This window comes from Ceratotherium simum, chromosome 11 (genome assembly GCF_057802395.1).
Source record: "Ceratotherium simum simum isolate JZ-2026a chromosome 11, ASM5780239v1, whole genome shotgun sequence".
In the NCBI taxonomy this organism is placed as follows: Eukaryota; Metazoa; Chordata; class Mammalia; order Perissodactyla; family Rhinocerotidae; genus Ceratotherium; species Ceratotherium simum.
Window position 1 is genome coordinate 39,625,260 of NC_141910.1, and position 16,631 is coordinate 39,641,890.

Here is a 16,631-nt window from a genome sequence, read left to right on the forward strand (position 1 = left end):
TTCCTCCAAGTGGAGATTCAGGCACCCAGGCTCCTTCCATCTCGTGGCTCTGCCATCTCCTAGACCATGAGGTCATGGTAGACGGGGAAAGAGAGGTGATGAGGCACATCTACTTCTTCACATCCTCAGCCTGGGAAAGAGACACATTGCTCCTGCTCACACTCCACTGGCCACCCTTGATGGCAAAGGAGCTGGAAATGTAGTCCAGATGGGTGCCCAGGAAGAGGAGAAAATGAGTTTGGTGACCAGGTACCCAACCCTGCTCCAACAAGTCAGAACTACAACATGGTCAAGAGGGTGAGGGAGAAGTCTGCCCAGGCTCTGCTGGAATTTCCCCAGGATGGGAGAGGACTGTACACTGGGCTGATCCGGGCTTGATCCCAGTGCACTGGCTGATGGTTGGCAGGGAGGGCCACTTCTGGGTACACTCTTGTGCACCATGGAAATAGCCTCTGGCCAAGGCCAGGGGGAAACCTGTCCTGAGTTCCTTAAGAGAATGGGCTGAGGAGTTACTGAGCAAAGCCCCCCTGTATTGCACCTACTAAAGCATCTGTGGACTGGCAGAGAGAGGGGTATTTTTGTGAACTTAGTTGAGTGGCCTCAATGAAAGGAAAGCCTCATTGAGAAGGGATATTTGAGCAAATACATGAAGATGCTGGGTCATGAGGACACTTGTGAAAGGGCAAAGGGAAGAGCAAGGGCAAAGTCCCTGTGGAAGGAGCAGGCCTGCTGTGTTCAGGTCCACATTGCAAGAATCTAAGCCAGAGAGGACGGTGATAAGCGTGAGTGGGGCCAAGGGAAGAGGCGGTTAGAGTCTGGATCTGTTTTGTAGGTATGTCCCTCCTTCTCTCACTTCCTTCCTTTCTCAGTTTTTAGAAGGGAATAATGAAGACACACTGAGGTGTTCCCACGTCTGCACCCTGTTCTAGACTGTAAATCCCATGAAGGCAGGGGCTGGGCCTGACTCCTCTCCTCACCCTCACGCCTGGCACAGGGAGGGCCCATCACCAGGGGCCTGGTAACACATCTGTGGGGAGAACACACGTCCTCCTGAGTCATCAGATTTCCTGGGGCCGAGCCCAGGCCCTGCTTGTCAGCATGTCGCTCGCTGATGTGGAAAGCTTTCCTGTGGTCTAGACACTCCCATCCCCATTCTGAAGAGACCTGCTAAAGAAGTTCAGTGTATCCAGTCAAAGGAGGGGGGTCTTCAGTGTCATGAGCTAAGGGAGTCACAGGATACCTGCTGGGAAGACAACGTCACAGGTTCTATTTTGTCCGGGATGTGCCCACCTGCTGGTTTCCCAAGAAGTGACAGGAAGCACATGTGGCTGTGCCTCGGAGGGATCCTTGGCCCTGTGCTCAAGCGCGCAGTGTTGGGCTCTGCATTGCTCGCTCACTGACATGCAGGAGGGATCCCCAGCACCTTCTGGGGGCGTGTCTTGAGCTTGGTCACAGGGTGTCCTTTACCCACTGCGCTGCAGGTTTTGTTTAAGCTGGGCCCTTCCCTGCAACCCCTCTGTCCCCTGACATTTACAGAAACTTGTGTGCGACTGATGTTTACCACCCAGCAGGATCTGGATGTTTGAGAGGGCTTCGAGAAGCCTCACAGTCTTAAATGAAAAACGTTGCTGCAGGCTTCCGGCTTTCTCCTGAATCGCATTCTGAGAGTCATGTGTTTCCTGTGCTCTCATGCCACAAATTAACTGCCTTTTCACTTTTCCCACAGATTTTATCTCATTCTATGTAGTGGGGTATCACGGTGTAGCGGTTAAAAGTGTGTGCACTTTGGAATCAGATTTGAGTGGGCATCGTAGTTCTGCTCTTAGTAACTCTGCTACATTGGCAAAGCTCTCTGAGCCTCAGTTCACTCATCTGTAAAATGAGGATGGTCACAGCATCTACCTAAGAGCTTGGTTGTAAAGATTGATTGAGGTAGTGACATCATGCCTAGACCCACAATGAATGAGAGCCATTACTCCCCTTAATAATAACCCAAAGTGAGGCGGGGCTCTTGGTGCCGGCCAGGGCCCCGCCAGATCCGAGGCTCTTACTTCCGCCAGGCTCTTGGTCTAGTTCCACGTCAGGCCAGAGCAAAATAAGAAAGCCCTGAATGTTCTGGGCCTTTGGGGGAGTCTGTGAATAGCTGAATCCATGAATGATGTCTCTGCAGGTGCCAGGGACCCACAGCCCTGCCTCACCCAGCGCCAGAGCGCTGCCTGCCAGACCCTTGTCAGCGGTTACAACCTCCAACTGCCTCCCGCTGCCCAAGTTTTATCAAAAGCTCAGTTGAGAGAAATAAAGTTCATGAGGGTTATTTAAAGGCCATGCATTCCAGCCATTCTTCCAGATGAGACTTATCCCTGAACCGCGTCGGCTCTCATGAAGCTGAGTTGCTCTTGGACCACATTATTTAGCCACCAGAAAATCTTTATTATGTCTCTCCCTTAGGATGGGCCTTCATGGAAAATGGCCGGAGGAGTCCCGCTGTGGAATTTATTTTGGGATGCTGCTGTTGCTAGTATTCACCACCTCGGCCAGTGCTCTCTATCAGACCTTCAAGCGGAATATATTTTAAGCTTCAGTTCCTGGCAAAGCTCTTCCTCCTCAGAGGAATTGGTGGGCTTCTGATTATGGGCAAGGTGACCCATGAAAGTGACCCCAATTCTCATTTTACTTGGGCTACCAGGAAGCTCAGAGCCAAATTTGGGGCTCAGCTTTAGGAATCCTAGAGGATCTCTTGGCCTGTTATATAAGGGAGATGATTTCTTTCCAGATGCTGACTTCTAACAGATGGGATTAGTATTATTATTAATATTATTATTATTACTTTGCATGTATCTTCCCAATTGCTTCAGGGCTCTGGTAGGACCAGAGTGGCAGTTGCCATCCCAGAAAACAGGGGATGGAGGATTGGCCAGGGTGAGTGGGAGAAGAACGAGGAGGAGGTGAGGGGAAGGCGAGAGTGCAAGGCATGGTGGCTGTCCCTTTCTAGGCCACCGTGGAGATATTGAAGGGTCTGGCTTCACCGAACCAGAGAGTGTGAAAAGAGGATTTTCCATGAATTTGAGAAGAGAACCACAGCCATTGCTCAATTTGAACTTCTCCTCGTGGCCCTCGCTCCCCCAACCCAGGCTTTCTGGGTATTTTTGTGATGTTGTGAAACATTGAAACTTGCAGTGTCTCCTTTCTCTTCCTCTTTGCTCCCCACCCCAGGCACTCCCACCCATCTTTGCCTCTGTACAGCTATTGCTTCCCTCCATCCCACCGCGAGGGCACAGGACCGAGAGCTGGGGTGCCCACTATGACTGCCCACCCATCTCTGGGCAACACAGGAGTCCCTCTGGCCTGAGGCCCACAGCTTTGCTGCTGGAACAAATGGAAGAGGGCCAAGGAGTTCAGACTCCTCAAGGAAAGAGTAACAACAGAGCAGTGAGCATTAACTGAATGCTGTACTGTGTCTCAAACATTTAGGAACCATTATTATAGCCATTGTATTTGGTTTATTTGAATGAATTCTGTGCCTCAGCATCTCATGGCACATTTTCATCCCTTGTCCTAGCAAGGCCCTTTCATCTATCTATTTATCCATCTATCTAGTCCAGGGTTTCTCAACTTCAGTGCTATTGACATTTTGGGCTAGATATATCTTGGTTGTGGGGGCTGTTCTGTGCATTGTAGGATGTTTTACAGCATCCCTGGCCTCTACTCACTAGATGCCAGTAGGCACTACCCCACCCTGTGCCAACCAAAAATGTCTCCAGACATTGCCAAATGTCCCCTGGTTGTGGTAGGGGGCCAAAATTGCCCCCAAGACGGGAACCACCATCCATTTTTGTCCCATTCCCCCCTGGTAGAAACCTCTGATGCATTAACTGCTATCCTGTTTGTGTGTGTTCTTGTAGCTCTGTTAATTGCCTGCTCATAGCCTTTGCCCCGTTTTCTATCGGAGTTGCCATCTTCTTCTTACAGTTTGCAGAAGGCGGTCCTTGTGTGTTCCAGATCTCAGTCCCACGTTCGTTTGGACTGTGTTGTCTTCTCCCTTTCTGTCATCTGTCTATTAACTCGCATCTAACAGGTGAGGACACAGAGGCACAGAGCTCACAACGCTAGTAAGCGGCGAAGCCAGGACACAAGCCCAGGCCTCTGTCCCCAGATCCCGGGCTCTCGACCCTTGGGCTACAGCCACATTCCTTCCTTCCAAGTATGCCTTCACTGGAAAGCAGACAAGATCAGGCACTGAGGCCTGGGGAGCGGAGGGAGGTGGCCTGCTCAAGGTCACACGGCTAGCCAGCAGCGTCACCTGGATCACCTTGATGTGACACCAAGTATCTCGGGAGTTGGATTTAGCCTTTACTTTGGACTAGGAATGGCCAAGTGATTTTGCTTAAATGCCTGATGGGCGACCCTGGCTCTGTTGAGCAGAGGAGGGAGGGATCTGAGAGTGCTGGGCAGGGAGGGCTCCTTGCAGCTCTGCCTAGGGAGAGGATGCACAGGGCTCACAGACTCAGAACTGGCAAATTCCTGGATTTGGACTTTCTGTCCTGGGCCTCTGTGGGCAGCAGTGCTCTCCATGCCCTGGAACCTGGCGGAAGAGCGCTTCTTACCAGGCCCAGGGGATGACTGGGGAGCAGGGAGGCATGGTGGAGGGGGCTTTGTTCCCTAAATGCCATTCACATGACTCTCTGGCCTCAGGGTCCTTCCTCTTTCTCTTGTCTTTTTCTCCTTCACTGCATTCGCTCTGCTTCAGTTTCCCTTCTCTATTTTCCTTTTCTCAACCCTCACAAAGCCCTTGGAGGGCTGGAGCTGCCCCGGGGCCTCCTGCCTCTTGTGAGGTTGGTGTCCAGCTCCTGGACTGCAGTCCTGGGGTCGTCCGCCCTGGAGGTGCATGGGTAGGCCTGGGGGCCTGGTAGGGAGCAGGCTGGCCCTACACCAGCATCCTGGGTTGGGGAGGGTGGTGAGCAGGCCACAGCCACTCCCCACCCACCCACAACAGACATGCCTAGTTCATCACAGAGCCCGTTTCACTGGCCTCAAAATCCTTCTCAGCAGAGAGCGTAGCACCAATATGTGGCACCTCTGGCTTAGAGCTTCATCTTTAGTTTCTAGAAGCCTTTTACACAATGGTTCTAAACCTTGACTGCTCAGTCAGAATCACTTGGGTAACTTTCCAAACAGGCTGATGACCAGGTCCCAACCTGAGGTTCTGACTTCATTGGTCTGGAGTGCGGCCCAGGATTGATAGGTTGTAAAATGTCCCCAGGTGATTCTGATCAGGAATCAGGCGTGACAGCCACTGTTTTACTGAGGGCTGAGTGTCACAGAGAGAACACGAATGCAGTTGAGGAGATCTGGGTTCGAGTCAGACAACCCTCAGGTAGCTGTGTGTCCCTGGACGAAGCCCCCTCTCTCTCCAGTCACTGGGCAGGAGCACCCTAAAGAGAAATTACAGATTTGTGGAATTTTAGACTGGAAAGGGCCAGAAAAACAAGCAACCCATCCCTCTGTTCTACAAAGGAGAGGACTGTGTCCAGAGGGAGTTAGTGGATTGCTTGGGGTCCCACAGGGCTCGGCAGGGTCCAGAAACCAGGCCAGTCTTGGGGCTGTCTCCTCCCATTTACTGCACTCAGCTGGATCCCTCAGGGAGCTCTCTCTAGATTAGATTGTTGAAGAGATTGTGTCTCTGGGGGTCTCCCCACTGTTTCCTGAAGGAGGAGACAGGCCCTCCAGAGCCTGGGAGTGGGGAAGCAATGGCTAGAGCCAGAGGGCGTTGCTCTCAGCCAGACTTTGCAAGAGAACTTTTGCAGGGCTGCTGACTTGTTGCAGCTGTTTTACGGGGCCTGTGGACCAAAAGGGGAAGTTGGGCTGCATTTAGAAAGTTGTCCACAAAGAGGAATGGCGGGGGTGGAGGTGAGGAGGTTGGCCAGGCTGCAGAGCTGGAGGAGGAAGGTGGGCAAGCTGGGAAAGATGCCAGCAGGGGCCTGAGGACAAGGGTTTGATTTGGGCCCAGATGTTGTCACTTTGGAAGCTCCTGGGGTGGGTTGTGGGGGCTGGGGGAAAGCGAAGGGGAGGGAAAAAGAAAAGAAAGGGAGAAGGGGGAGGGAGAATGAGTTCCCAGCCAGGGATCCTGGCTTTTTCTTGGACTGGAAGCAAATGTAGACCGGACGGAGTGTGCTGGGAGCATGCCCAGTCCTGCCCCAAAGGCCCAGCGAGCGGCTTCCTCCAAAGGGGCGCAGGGAGATGTGAGAGGTGCTGAGAGAGAGAGGCTTTGTCAAGATGGCCCAGCCCCATGGTGGGTGCTATTAAAGGAGGAACTTCCCCCTCCCCCAAGGTGTGCAGATTTCTCTGGGTAACCTGAAACGTCCTCCCGTCCCTAGGACCAGGAATGCATCCAACTCCTCCCTGTACTGACCTGGGGCTCAGGCCCCAAAGTAGCAGCAGGGAGAATATTGCACAAGGCTCTTAGCCCTGGGGTCAGACGCCTGAAAGGGTTCTGAGAGCCTGATTGAAGATCCTCATGCCTCAATTTCCCATTCCTGCTGGCAACTGGAAGGAGCAGGCCCACTGCCCCATCACAAGTGCCCTGGTCCCAAGCACCAGAGAGGAAAAGGGAGCTCCTGATGACCAATCTGGTCACATTTTCCTGCCCCTACCAAGCCCACTGCTCTCCCTCAGTCACGGGCACCTGCAGGGTGCTGCACTCCCTGTCCCCATGCCGAGCCATGTCCACACCTGTGATTGTGGGGATGGAGTGAGGGAGTGGGGGTGGGGACCATAACTTCGACCCAGAGCTCTCTTACAGAAGGTCTTGTTCCCACCAGAAATGTGAGGGGCAAAGTTTCTCTTCCCAAGGAGGCCCCACCCCAGAGGACCACGAGAAGAGGACTCAGAGGCAGAGTCCATCTGTCCTAACACTGATCGTGCCACACTGGCCACAGAGAGGGTGCCACCGTCTTTCTCAGGGACATGGTAGAATCAGCAACCAGAGGGACCTGCTCTGAGGACAGGCAGAGAGGGGAGGCCTGCATTGGTTCTGCCTCCTGGTGAGCATGTGAGGTCAGAAGTACAGCTCTCAAAGAGCCTGCTGAGTAAGCCCGGGCAAAGAAGGCAACTCAACTCAATTCACTCAACTGAACTCAACAAGATTCCCACTCACTTCATTATTCAGTGAGGCTTTACTTGCGCCAACTATGTGCCAACCACTGTGCTAACTGCCAGGGATGTAGAAGAGAGCAAACCAGACACAGTCCCTGGTGGAGGCACTGGAGGGCTCGTCATGGGTCTGTATCTCTATGAAGCCCATTAGGGCGGCCATGGTTTGGGGGGTGGGAGGAATCAAGGCCTTGACCCCTGTAGTCTCATTGGGGAGACAAGATTCATATGCATGAAACACTCAGAGAATGAGGGGATGTTTCAATAAATATATTACTGACTCTGCTAGCCACATGTTGACGTGAACATGGCCAGGTTCAGGCTGTGTATGCCTGTAAGCACTCTGAGGGGACTCTATGGGGCAGCCCCACTGGGGCTGAGATACTTTCCAAGCTTCATGGAAGGATGGAAGGATCTGATTAGGTGGGCCTGACTACTAACCTTGAAAAAAAGCATCAGTTCTGACATGAATGTATTAAACTGGAAAATCTTAATGGATTCTACCATATTTCTTGATTCTGTCTTCCCATTGGCCAGCCCCCTTCTCTTCCTCCTTCTTCCATCTCACTCAGAGCTGGAAACCTTCCATGGCAAATGACTGGATGCCAGGTTTGGTTGAACGTCTACTGTTTACAAAGTACGGGGCTAGCTGCAATAGGATTATAGAGAGAAACAACACAGGCCTTATCCTTAGGACCTCCAAACCAACCTGGGTTCACAAACTGCTATAAAAGAAGACAATGAGGGGCCGGTCCGGTGGCGCAAGCGGTTAAGTGAGAGCGCTCCGCTGCGGCGGCCTGGGGTTCACGGGTTCGGATCCTGGGCGCGCACCAACGCACTGCTTGTTAAGCCACGCTGTGGCGGCGTCCCACATATAAAGTAGAGGAAGATGCGCACGGATGTTAGCCCAGGGCCAGTCTTCCTCAGCAAAAAGAGGAGGATTGGCAGATGTTAGCTCAGGGCTGATCTTCCTCACAAAAAAAAAAACTACAAGACAAAAAAAAAAAGAAGACAATGAAAGATGCTTAGGAGTGTGTGTGTACATGTATGGGGGACAACAGGAGAGTGGAGTCCCATCCCTGGGTTTAGGATTTGGAATACTGATGCTGTGTTTGTGTGTGTGCTGACTACTGTTCTCTTTGTTTATTTTTTAAATCTCAAACTTCAGAAAATTTATAGTATTATAGGTAATTTCTATAAGCTCTTTTGTGAGATTCACCAATTATTTACATTTTATGGAATCATTTGAGAACACGTTAGAGACATTTTGCCCCTTTACCCCTAAACACTTCAGTGTGTATTTCAATGACATTTTTTTACTTAGTCTAGTTTCCTTATAGCTGAGCCTTCTTTCTCTCATTTCCAGACAGTATCAGATCACTGTATACCTTAAAAAGAGCTTATTCAATGGGAGACAGCTAGCTTGTTTTTCTGCTTGATTCCATGCTGGTGGCCTGGCCATTGGGGGCTGCCTAGGTCACCAGGTCCCCTGGGAAATTTTGCTGGCTTTAGTGGCTATGCCTGAGTTGGCTTGCTGCTGGACGGCTGATCTGCCCCCTTAGAGGCCTGGCCAGGCCTTGGCTGAACTCTCTGCTCTCTTTCCCTCCACTTTGTTCTTGAGTTTTCTGCACATTCTGCCACCCACAGATATGAATGTCGCATGATATTCATGCGAGGCAGTGTCCAGTGTAGCCTGGCGGAAGCAGAGTGATCTTGGTTGGGCACCTTCTCTGGGCCTTGGAGGCCAGCCTGGGCTCCTCTGAAAATACAGGAGGCTTCCTTCCCCTGACTCATGGGAGGAGCGAGGCTCCATGGCACAGTGTGGCTCCGAGACCTGTGGTCCTGCTCAGGACTGGCAGTCTTACGCTGAGGGAACATTTTCCAGAGTACAGCTGAGGGACAGAATGTCTCTTCGAGATGGGCTGGGATGGGCAGGGTTTTGGAAAGGTCCCTGCTTGTTCTGGAAGGTGTTCAGGATGCTGAGGTTTTGGAAATCCATGGTGGCTGTTCATGACTACTCCCAGCTTTGGGAGGAGGAATGAACGGGTGCCCGATTCCTTGGGTTCAGTGGCAAAAGTGTAGCCCGCTATGGCTGACCTGGGCCCAAGCCCTCTGCTGGGGCTAGGGAGGGCACTGGGCTTTTAAGGGGAACTTAGCCTAGAGGACTGGACCCTGGAGTCATGAGATGCTGTTCACATCCAATGAGCCTTGGCTGGAGCTCTACTGGCTCTGGCCTGCACACAACACCAATGTGATGTTGGGGCCTGCACTGAAGGGTGCCTCTGATGGAGTGGGTAGGGGAAACCCCAGTGAACCCATGCGGCAGAACACACTGGAGGCATTTAATTAGGCAGATCAGTCTCCTGCAAGGAGAGGCCAGGGAAGGGAGGGCTCAGAACAGGCCCAAACAGTCAAGAAATGCTCTCGGGGTGGGGGTTGGGGGGGGTGGGGGGGGTGAGGCCTCTCTTTCAGCAGCCTCTCTCTTCCGTTCTGATCTTGCACACAACCAGCACACCCAGGGTCCCATTCCAGCTCTGTTCTGACCTCCTGGGCAAGTCGGTTTGGGAGCCGGGGCCTGTTTCCTCCTCTGTGAAATGGGAAGTGGAGCGCCTGAGCCACCCCCCTGGGGCAGGCCTGAGTGGGTGGGCTTCAGAAGTACGTGGAGAGCTACGAAAATACAGATGCCCCTGCCTCAGTGCAGACTTTGGGGGTGAGGCCCCTGCCTGTGTAGGTTGTTTTGAATAAGCTCCCCAGATGGTCCTTGGTGCAGAAGCCGGCTAACTACGGGGTCTTCACATCCCCAGCCCCTGACTTAACTGCAGGCTCCATGGACCCAGACCCAGGCCTTTATTCCTTGACCCATTTTTCCCGGTGTCAGGGAGGGCCTGGTACAGGTGGGGACACTCTGGCCTCCTCACCGGGCCATCCGTCGGCCCCTCCTCCCCCCAGGGAGCAGTGCCACCCTTCTCCTTCCCTAAGAACCAGCCTCAATGCTCCCCATTACCATTTCCATGGCGCTCTCCTCCAGGGCCCCATGGCAATCACGAGGCTGTCTGAGAAGTCGCGCAGACTTCAGAAAAGACCCGGGGCCCCCTGCCCACCCCTGGCTGCCTCTCCCGCTCTAACCCCGCTCCGCGCGTAGAGACAGAGCTCCCTCTCTCCTCGGCGGCCGGCCGCTCATTCTCCCACAGAGCTGACGTTTCTCCGCGGCCCAGCTGGCTGCAGTTTTTAGAAATAACAATATCCCGGGGGAGGAGCGGCGGGGTGAATGGGCGCCTTTGTCCCGGGCCCTGTAAAGCCCGATTAATTATGCGCCGCGGAGCGGGGAGCGGGCGGCCGGCCCCGCGCTGAAAGGCCAGGGCTTGGGAGCGCGCCGCCGGCTCCGCGCCGCCGCACAAAGGGCCGCGAATTAGAAAACCGCCGATTACCCCGCATTTTGTATTTGCCCTTGTCTTGCTGACACTGTGGACGGCCCCTCCCCAGGCGGCTGCACTTTGAGGGTTTTCAAGCCCTTTCTTGGTTACCAGGGGCGACTGGGCAGAGGGCTGGGGGCTTGCGGAGCGCGGGAGGCGCCAAATGCTGGGTGGGAATGGCGGTGGGGCACATGGAGAGAGAGAGCAGTGTGTGGGTGTCGCCCGTGGGGACGTGGGTCTCAAATCTAATGCTCTCCCCAAAGCTGGAGCCTGTTCAGAATGCAGATTCCGCGGCCCGCACTCCAGAGGACTCCCCGACTCAGTAGTCTAGGCGCCCAGGAAGTCGCATTCTAACAAGCAGTCCCGATGATTTTATTTTTAAAAAATTAAAGTATAACAGTGAAATGCACAGATCTTAAGTGTCAAATGTACACATTTGTGTAACCTACAACTCGTCAAGATATAGAACAATTCTTTCACTCCAGAAAGTTCCATGAGCCCTCTTTCTAGTCTCCCTCCCCCGCACCCCGCTAGTCATCCACTGCTCTGACTTCCGTCATAACCTGTTGAGTTTCACCTGTTTCTGGACTTCACAATAAGTGAAGTCATACAGTATTCACTCTTGTTTCTGACTTCTCTCACTCAGAGTAACGTTTCTGAGGTCCACCCATGTTGTGTGTATGAGTAGTTTGTTGCTTGTGATTAGTTTATCTGTTCACCTGTTAATGGACACCTGGACTGTTTCCAGTTTTTGGCTGTTATAAATAAAGGTGCTATGATCATTTTGTACAAGCATCTCTTGTGGCCATATGTTTTTATGTCTTTTATCTAGGAGTGGAATTGCTGGGTCATAGGGAAGGTGTTTAGCTGTAGTGGATACTGCCAAGCTTTTCTGAAGTGGGTACACAATTTTGCATCCCCACCAACAAAGTATGAGAGTTCCAGTTGCTCTACGTTCTTGTCAGCACTTGGTATTGTCAATCTTGTTGATTTTAGCCATTCTGGTGGGTGTGACGTAGTATCTCACTGTAATTTTCCAGCCAGGTGATTTTAATTGCTGGGCTCCAATGACTATACTTGGAGAAAACTCCTCTCTAGTGCAATTCTTGCATTTGCCTGCAAAGTCCAGCAAGATAAATGACCTCCCCAAGGCCCGCCACTCGTCGGGTGGAGACAAGATGAGAACATAGGACTCCTGACTCCAAACAAGAGCTCTCTCCTTGATATCATGTTGCCCTTTGGCCTACACCTTGTGGGATTGTGTGTGTATGGGTCTTGCTCTGCCCAGGACCGTTCAGAATGGATCTGGAAGGGCGTTTCTGAAGAGTCCCTGCCTGCCACCCAAGCAGCAGCATCCATGGGACTCTGGGGCTGACAGATTGGGCTTGGCCAGGTATGTGGACACATGCACACAGGGACAAGCGTAGGGGCTGGTGGCTGGCTATCCTTGACTCTTACACCAAGGGCACAGACCAACCCTGAGAGTCCCTCTGCTCTAGGCACCCATAGAGGGCCTTAGATATTTTCTGATCAAGCACGGAGGAGGTGCTGGGTGATGGGAATGAGGGGGCAGGGGTCCTGGGCTTCCAAAGTCCTCTTTTGCCTATAAGCATTGTCCTAAGTGTGGTGAAGACCCTCCAGAACCTGGCCTGACCTATCCTTGTATCCTTGTATCTGGCTGCCTCTGTTTTGAATATTCTACTCCAGCAATATTGGACGCCTGTCCCTCCCTTGTTGTCCCTCTACCCTATCAGTACATATTGTGGCGAGTGTATTCTCCAAAGATGGCGGCACCAAAATCTATATCCCATCCCGTATGATCTTCTTTCAATGTGAATGACACTCCTGCCACTGAGAGGTGGGGTCTGTCTTTCCTTTCATTGAATCTTGGCAGGGGCTTGTGACTACTCTGGCCAATAGGGTACAGCAGAAGTGATGATTTTGGATGCTAAGTCATATAAAGGATATAATTTCCATCTGGCTCTCTCTTTTTCGGGATGCTCACCCTAGGAACCCAGCTGCTACGCTGTGAAGAAGCCCAAACTAGCCTGCCTGGAGAGACCAATGGAAAGACCCATACGAAGGGGAACTGAGGCCCCCAACCTACAGTGTGCACCCACCACCAGTTTTGTGAGTGAATGAGCCTTCAGATGATTCCAAAGTCCAGCCTTAGATGCTTCCAGCTGAGGCCCCAGACATCACAGAGCAGAGACAAGCCCTTCCTGCTGTGCTCTGTCCGAATTCCTGACCCAAAGAACCTGCAAACATAATAAATGGTTGGTGGATGCCAATATTATGGTAATTTGTTACACAGCCATAATAACTGGAATGCACACCATAATGATATTTCTTGTATCCTCTCAATCTTATTTCATAATCCCCTTGCCCTACTCCCAGTTCTAAATTTAGCTCTTCTCTTTCAGGTTCCGCTTGGAAGTCACCACCTCTAGGAGCCCCCCAGGCCTCCCCTTGCACTGAGCTGGAATTTCCTCCTCTGTACCCCAGGAGTATGCTCAAGTCTTTGCATTCTCCATGTTGTCCTACAACTTCATGTTTGGATGTTTGCATCCTCCATAAAAGGGCTCCATGAAAGCTGGAACAGTGTATGTTTCCTCTCTGAACTTCTGAGAACCTGGCACGCAAGTGTTTGTTAAAAGCTGGTGTATCCCTAAGACAGAGGGAACAGGGCCTGAATTAAGCAAAATCACTATTCAACTTCCCACTCCCTTCCTTCATTTCCTCTGCACCAGGCGTTGAGCAAGAGAGACCAAAATGACAAGAGATGGTTCTTTCCTTCAAGAGGATTTTAGTCTGATTAGGGAGATAGTCAGAGAAAGACTGGAATAGACTAGTGTATGATTAAATGAGATTCATAGTCCCCAGAAGGGGGAGAGATCAGTATGGAAGGGAGTGGTCAGGGTAGGCTTCCTGGAGGAGGTAAAGACTTGGATTTAAAAATACCAGAGCGCTAGGAAAGGTCTTCTTTTGATAGAATTCCCAGCTTGCTTTTCCCCACCTCCACTTGCCAGGGCCCCAGCTAAAGATGTGTGTGTGTGTATGTGTGTGTGATTGTGTGTGTACGTGCATGCACACATGCGTGGTCAGGGAGGGGGCATTGGCACATCTCTCTCCTGGGACAGAATCTTGAGGACAAGCCTATTCCTAACCATCTCCTCGGTTTGCCTCCTCCTCCACTTCACTGGGGGAATGGGGTAAGAATGGGCTAAGTCAAATGGGGTGGAGGTACAACTGACTAGATGTACACCCAACGATGTGGGTGGACCTAGAAACAGTGCTGTCTGAAGAAGGCAAGAAACAGAGTAAAATCTACAGCACAATATAATTTATGTAAACTAAAAATCCGTGTACACAGAACGGCAATGTATGTTTTAGAGGGACACATACAAACAAAGATGTGATGAAAAACACATTAATGTGGTTGCTGTTAGGGATGGAGGGGCCTGGGTTAGTGAACGAGGATCAAAGGAATAAATAAAACAAGAGAGGGCCTTTGTGCAGAAGGAACAGTGATGAGAGTGTGCCATTGAGGAGAGTGATTGACTCAACTTCTGCACTTGAGGTCCAAACAAAAAGAAAAGTCAAAACCAAAAACACTCTTGGAAGTGATACCACCAGTTCCAGGATGGCACTCCTAACTGTGTGGGCAGGAGGGAGAGGGATGGGGGCAGTGGCTTAGCTGTAACTGAAATTTTATTTCTTTAAAAAGAAAAAGAAATCTGAAGCAAAATGGCAAACTGTTAACATCTGTTGAATCTGGGGAGTGGCCACCTAGGTTTCTGTTAGATTATTTTTAAATGTACTGTAATTTAAAAAAATATTTTAAGGGGCCGGCTGGATGGCAGAGTGGTTCAAGTTCAGTGTGCTCTGCTTGGGAGGCCCTAGGTTCGTGAGTTCGGATCCTGGGTGCAGACCTACACCACTCATCAAGCCATGCTGTGGAGGCATCCCACATACAAAATAGAAGAAGATGAGCACGGATGTTACCTCAGGGCCAATCTTCCTCACCAAAAAATAAAAAATAAAAATTAAAAAAAAAATTTCAGGAGGTTGCCCATCAAGACACTGCAAAATAATTTTGTGAATTTTTCCAAAATTCGTTTCTGATCATAGGTTGGCCTCTGAATAGTTTTATAGAGCTGTGTGACTGCTGTCACCTGTCAGTGACACATCTCAGTAAGGAGAAGAATATGAAGAATTGACTTTCCATTGATGCTAAAAGCACTCACAAATAAGATCTTTGGTGAATGGAAAATGTCGTCTGCTGCACAGAGAGTAAAACCAGTGGCTGAACAGCCACAGGAATCTTTCTGTGACTGGTTGGGTCAGATCAGCCTGTTAGGACTTTGGGAAGATAACCAATTAGCTATTGACCTTCCTGGGGACGAGAAGCCCTAGACAATTGTACAGAACTGCTGAAGGCAGCTCTTTGAGGGCCGCACAGCTCACAGTTAGGGCCTGGGTGAGGATGCTCATGGGCCCCCTGATACTCACGGCGAGGAGCTCAGCAGCTGAAATCTACAGTGTAGACTCTATGCTAGATGACCCTTCCTGCCCCTGGCCATAGCTGATGGGTATGGAGGGAATAGCTGAACCAAGCGGGGCCAACCAGATTCTTTCTCTCGAGATTCTGGAATTTGGAACTGAGAGGCAGATACTGGGAGCTGTTGGAATGGGGCTGCTTTAATGCAAGTGTTCTAAAGAGTTTCATTGACTCCAGATGCTTAGGTCCTCGGAACTGCCCTGGCTCTGGCCTGTCCTGAGGCACAGTTCTTCAACTCTTCCTTGAAATTTAGTAAATTTATTCATCTTATTTGCCAGGGTTCGTTTCTATTGCTTGTCCTATGGAATAGGTTAATATAATATTTTGTTGTATCTTCCCACCTTCCCCTAGTGATGCTCCTAATACATATCGTATCTTTGTTGAGGTAGAAAAAGGGGCCTCTCTGGGCTGACAAATTAGAAAAAACTGTTCTTTCCTCCAGGCAGACACAGCCCCTTATCAGGGTGAAAGGTTTGGCTAGTGGAATGTGGGGCTGGTTTTCAGGCCCCACCCCGCTTATTTCCTTGGCCAGGCCCCTTTGTGCAGTGCACAGACTACATAACCATTCATGGCGGCCTGCCTGCCCACCATTTGTTTCCTGACAGATTCATCCTCGGTATCGAGGTGTCATTCAGAATAGGAAGCATTATTCCAGACGAGATTCGCTGGAAATGTTCTATCATGCAAGCTCTATTTAGGACTTGAACGCTCATGACAAAGATGTAGTTTTTAATTTTTGTGTGTTGAAATCTGTTGAAAGTCAAGCCTTAAAGGAAACTTAGGAAAATTCCATGGCCTGGTCAAGTCGACAGAAGGCTTATCTTTTTTTTTTTTTTTTTTGTGAGGATGATTAACCCTGAGCTAACATCCATGCCAATCCTCCTCTTTTTGCTGAGGAAGACTGGCTCTGAGCTAACATCTATTGCCAATCCTCCTCCTTTTTTTCCCCAAAGCCCCAGTAGATAGTTGTATGTCATAGTTGCACATCTTTCTAGTTGCTGTATGTGGGACGCGGCCTCAGCAGGGCCGGAGAAGCAGTGCGTCAGTTCGCGCCCGGGATCCGAACCCGGGCCGCCAGTAGCAGAGCTCGCGCGCTTAACCGCTAAGCCGTGGGGCGGGCCCGAAGCCTTATCTTTTGATGAATAACCTGCAGGCTTCAGAGGAAGATTTCCACCAGTCTGGCAGACATTCTTGAAATGTCACGGGACACTCACCTTCCCCCGTGTGAACACACCCAGTGAGAAAGTGAGAGCAAGTGTGCAGGAGCGAGTGGACAAGGAGGTGTCTCGGGCTGTGGTGAGGGTGACATGGAAACCACAATCAAGACACTGGTGGCCACGGGGAAGAAAATCATCTCAGGGAGGAGAAAATGCCTTAAGAGGATGCTGCTCCAGCTCTGATTCATTAATTCATTTCACATCAGGCAGCTCCCCGAAGAGTCCCACTACTTTTCTGAGAGAAAGCCGAGTAGAGAAAAACAGGTCAGGAACTTTCCCGCCAGGGGACCC

The 16,631-nt window shown here is 51.0% G+C and overlaps 1 long non-coding RNA gene across 2 annotated transcripts in view; it reads left to right on the forward strand.

The window, feature by feature from the left end:
* Nucleotides 1–13,146, forward strand: part of LOC147915978 (uncharacterized) — a 32,388-nt gene extending 19,242 nt beyond the window's left edge. For both annotated transcript variants that reach the window (XR_015553658.1, XR_015553659.1), the window contains exons 2-3: nt 12,573–12,838; nt 12,986–13,146. This is a non-coding gene — a long non-coding RNA (uncharacterized LOC147915978). The remainder of the gene's footprint in view (nt 1–12,572; nt 12,839–12,985) is intronic.
* The last annotated feature ends 3,485 nt before the right edge of the window (nt 13,147–16,631 follow it).